This window comes from Nannochloropsis gaditana, assembly GCF_000240725.1.
Source record: "Nannochloropsis gaditana CCMP526 unplaced genomic scaffold scaffold134, whole genome shotgun sequence".
Taxonomy (NCBI): Eukaryota; class Eustigmatophyceae; order Eustigmatales; family Monodopsidaceae; genus Microchloropsis; species Microchloropsis gaditana.
Window position 1 is genome coordinate 18,285 of NW_005803819.1, and position 5,293 is coordinate 23,577.

A 5,293-nucleotide genomic window follows, 5' to 3' on the forward strand; every position below is an offset into this window, starting at 1 on the left:
TATGGATCACCAGCAACCACGGACCAGGACCGTGCGACACGTGGACGAGAGATGGGGGACTCGAAGCACCGAGCATCCGCAAGGATGAGAGGCCGGACAGCGGGGACCCCCCCCGCCCAAGCCACATGTAGAGCCTCTAACGGTATAGGCCCTGTGCGTGCGTGCAGATGCACAAATGTGAGTGCAAACAGTCATCAAGCTGCCAAAAGCTCCCTTCCCGCACCCTCCCTTTCACTCACGTTGTTGATGCGGTCGATCGTGTACTCGGGCGCGGGCTCAAGGGTGATGAACTTGCTCTCGTACTTCTTCAAGATGCTCTTCTCCTGCTCAGTCAACCCGCTGATCGAGTACAGGTCCGCCACGGACTTGTAGGGCCCGTGGGAGACGATCTTTCCCGCCACGGTGGGGTACATGCCGGGGAAGCGGGAGTAGACACGGACATTGGCGTTGTTCACGTCGATCTTCTCGGACCCGCCCAGGTAGCCCACGCCTAAGGGAAGGGAGAGACGGTAGGTGAGTGAGCACGACATCTGCGCGAGCAGCAGAGGGTGCTTCACACTGAATTCCTCCTCTGAAAGCTCCTCCCTCTTCGCCCGTGTCCCGTCTCTTACCCTCGTAGTCGATCTTGGCGCCTGCCACGAGAGGGGCAACCATGGGCATGACCACGAATGCGGCCTTGGCCAAGTCTTTCTTCCAGTCCCGGGATGCGCTCATGATGACTTCGGTGCTGTACGAGGGAAAGGGAGCATATAGCAAGGAAAATTCTCAGCCTGCCCACAGCCTCATGCATGCGCAAACTTGACGTGTCTACGCTATCTAGAAACCCGCATCTGCTTTCAAAAGCCCTGATCGGTCGACGTACCGCTGAGGAGCAGGAGTAGGAGGCATGAAAGCCAGGGCCGGAGCGGCCAAAAGGAGGGCGATGATGGACTTCATGGTGTGAGAGAGGTGAGGTCTGCTTGTGGTTGAAGGCGGATAGTGCATCGGCAGAAAATGAGTACCAGTGAATTTGAAACCATAGCTCGACAAATTTCGTAGAATGGCATGTACACGAATGCACGTGGCCTGCAGTTGGGCTATGAATGCCATCTGATGGCATAAGTGTTTAGGCGTCTTCCACGAGAGCGGCCCCATGCTCGGTCACTCCCAGCCTTCCCTTTCCCTGCGCCCCCAGGGTGCACAAAACCAGGCTCTTCCAGGCTGTACGATCACGTCACTCGGTTTAAGCTTTGCACTGCCAAGTGGATCCCTTGATCGCAGGCAAAGGCACAAGGCACCGCACCGAAAGCCCTCCTCGACAGCGTCGAGGCCTCGCCACCCGAAGACACGCGAAAGAATATGCCCTGGCCATCAGACCAACGAGTCCTGGCGCCCGCCCGCGCTCCGCACGAAACCATTCCGAACGCCTTGAACCGGGGGGCAAGCCCCCGGGACGGGGGACAAGAAGTAAGGGAGGACAAGCACACGGTGCTCTGTGAAGGTGAAGATACGGATCAAAGAGCATGACCTTCAAGTGCCTGGGCCGCGCCGTCGCTAAAGCCGAGCCAGGGAGCTAGGAATGACCAATGGAGCGCATCCGTTCACTCGGACGCAATGCAAGGATCGGCGTGACGCTACTTGCCACCGGTAGAAAAACCGGCACAGGGCTGGTAATGCCGTGGTTGCTTGTTTTGCGACTGTATGTGCTGTTTTTTCCAGGATGTGTTGCCAATTTTGGACGGACGAGAGCGCGTGGATTATACCCCTGAGCGGCTGCATCGAGTTTTTGCACTCGGCTCAACAAAGCAGGCGATATACCCGTGGACGGGCGTGCTCGGATAAATAGAGGCATGAAAAGCAAAAATTGATAATAATGTCAAACGTGTCGTGTGCAGTATGCATTTACTTTCCTTCCAGCGTGTAATTTCCGGAATGAGTACAAACTGAGTACCGTGACGGGATGTCCACCGTAATCTTTTCATCTTGAAGCTTTCTTTTGAGACAATGTAGTGCTCTGTTATGCGTACCGCAACCGTGGGATATCGTTCTATCTACATGCGTTGCTGATGTGGCTCTGCGCCTATTCGACTTCGTTCACACAGGCTCCCCCTCAATCCTTCAGAAAAGGCCAAGGGAACAACACCTTGGGCAGCCTTTTGGCGGCCATGCTGAAAACAGTTTTCTCATCAGCACTTCCCTCCAGGCGCCTCACAACCTTGAGCCGCTTTTTTCCGTCCACAAAGGCGCGATACGAATATCTCGGCCTTTCCTCTTGCCTCCCCCCGTCGCGACTTCCTTTTTTCCCCCGGGCATTTCCCAGCGACTCTCCCTCCAAGCCCAGCGCACGCTTCCCCTCTATTCGCTGAGTGGCCCACACGGGTCCCGCGTGCCGACTCGGCGATGTTCCTCTGTACAGGATGAGGTTGCCGTCACCCTGCAGCCACAGGAAATGGGGATTCTGGCAGCCACCCAGGCTCGTCTCCGTACCGCCACTGGTCGTGAGCCACTGCGAGGTTCGGCAGCTGCTGATATACTCCCGCATGGCGAGGGAGGGTCCCCCGGGCCGAAGGACAAGAAGAGCGCTTCTTCGACAGGTCGTCCCGAGAGGTGTGATGCCTTCCAGGGACACGACATCGAGCGAGGCTCCCGCAAAAACACCCATCGCCAAGATTGCGACGCACGCGAGAGACAAGGCATATATTCGGGCCATGCCCGTGCGCTTACTTGGGACCTCTCCTGTGGCAGTCGGCGCGCCCCTCGCCTCGCCCACCAGACCCCCGTCCATGGCTTTCCCGACAGGCTCCCACAGCCCCCTTCCTTCTAGTTGCTCCAGTCGCGCCCGCGTCTCCCGAAGGCTCTCGGCGGTCGCCTCCAGCATCTCGTCCGTCTCCGTCTTCTCCCGCCTGGCGCGCGAGAGGGCTACCTCCTGCTCATGCAGACGTTGCGCGCACCCCTCCAACATCGTGTCCTTACATTTAGTCTCCTTCTCCCAGCGCCTAACTTCATCTGTAAGTTCCTGCACCTGTGTGGATAGGCTGGCCACTGTGAACTTCTTTCTCGCCAATTCGTCGCGCATGCGCGCCCCCTGACGTTCAAGGAGGAATTTTTCTGTTGATGCTATCTCGGCTTGCGCTGCAAACGTTTGCTTCTCAATGGCCGAGGCCCCTTCCTTGTCGTGACTGCCCGTGTACCTTCTGGATGTCCTGGAAACATCGAGGTCCGGCTCATTCATTGATGGGTGATCGTCCGACGCGAGGCTAGAAGCGGGACTTCCGCGGCGGCGACGTTTGAACAGGCGTGCCAGCATCCTTGACGGAAGGGACAATTTCTAATTGATAACTCCCTCGAAAGGTGCCAGACCCTGTGCCAGTGTATACAATGAGCATATATAACACTTTAAATTGGCTCAGCGTACAAGGCGACGGCGCGCCCTTGCATGTGAAGCTGCCAGACGTGGGTTCAGGGGCTTGGCGACGCGGAGCAGTATGAACATCCAACATCCGGACAAGAGATATTAAGAATGACTTTATAAGATGCTCCGACCCCGGTCCAACCTTCACGGCAACTCCGTTGGTGCTTGCACACATCATTCCGTCCCCGTCGCGAGCGACGGCCGGCGAGCGATTGCGTGTGAGGGGCATGGCCATCGCAGACAGAGTGCATGATATCATCAGCGAGGGGAAAACCGAGCCCTCCACCGGGCACGTACTGCAAGCTTTCCAGGTTCGCACCGAGTGGGGGAGCGTCAATGCGTTGCACAAGCAATGTGAATGAATACATTTTTATGCTTCTATGAGAGAGCTTTTGGTGTAGGAATGCCTTCTTGGAGGCATTTCGTATCCATCGCTGCATGACTTGCCAAAGCTGGAAAATGCACGTGCCTCGGCGGCCTGCACGAGCCTCACGGTGCCGACATGGCTTTTATGGATCTAAACTTGCCTCTATAATTGTGCTTTGCGTACCCGCGCAGATTTGGGAGCGATCACAATTTTTATGAGCGTCCAATTCCCTTCCTGTTCTCAGCCCATCTCTTCATCAACTCTACAGGGCCAAAGCGGCGATTGTCGCATTTCAAAATGATGGAACAGGCTTCCTGGTTACAAGAGCACTGTTATGACGCTGATGGAGAGAGCAATCGCAGCAGTGCCAACAGCAGCATTGGTAGCTTGGGCGGCCTTCGCAGCTTTGACGTTGAAGGAAGCGGAGGGGGAAACGCAGGAGAGCCTTCTTCATCTCGACGGGTTGTGAAGGTCAGTGTCCTTGCTCGACTGCTGTATCTGTGGGGCGTATGAAATTATCACGTAGTCTGGAGATATGAGAGTGACGCTGCACCGGATATTTTTCAGTGCAAGGCAAGCGCACACAGGTGCCTCAACTTAGGATTGTGCCCTCCCCTGGCTGCCCACTAAGGACTTGCAGCAGTGCATGATGCGCGACTCATTTTCCCCCTGCCATGTACTTTGTGGGACACCTTGACCAGGGTGAGAGCGACCTGCGCGCTATCAAGGCCCTTGTGCAGCAGTTGGCGGGCCCGTCCCTGCCGTCGCTGTCCTCCTCCCCGCTTACGTCAGAGCCGCTGCCCGCCAGCAGCAGCAACAGCAGCAGCCACAGCAGCAGCCCCAGAAGCAGCCACAGCAGCAGCAACAGAAGCAGCCACAGCAGCAGCCTAGAGAGCCTGGGCGCGGACAATGACGGGGCGCACGGCCACCACGGCAGTCTGAGTGGCACCGACGGCGACTCGGAGAGGGCGGGGGCCAGGGCCGTGGGGGCGGGAGGCTTCTTTCAAGACGTGGATTTGGAGGCCGGGGAGTCCCAGAGGTGGTCTGATGCGGGTCCAAGCGGGCAGACGCAGGATGCGGATCGCACCCTTTGCCTTATCTGTTACGAGGATTTTCCTCTCGAGGAGAAGCCGCCCCGGCTGCCCCTTCCTGCCCTCCACGGCCCCCCTGATCCCCCCACCAGGCCAAACATCCCGCCCGCCGCGCCCGCTCTCCCACCGCGCCCCTCGCCCAGACCCGCGTGCCCGCATTCCTTCTGCCGAAAATGCGTGGTGGCCTACCTGGAGACTCGCATGCGGGAGGGGCGAACCGACTTTCCCTGTCCCATGCGGGGGGACGCGGACTGCAGGCATGCCTTCAGGTAGGGGGGGGCGGAGGGGCCGGTAGCGGGTGATACCAGGGTAGAGAGGGGCAAGAAGGCTATCGCGGTACCTCGCTTTGAATCCATCCTGTTGACATCACCCACACCCACCTTCCTCCCCGGGGAAAACTTTCCCTCCAGCCGGCATGCTCACCCCCCCTTCTTGCCCCCCCCC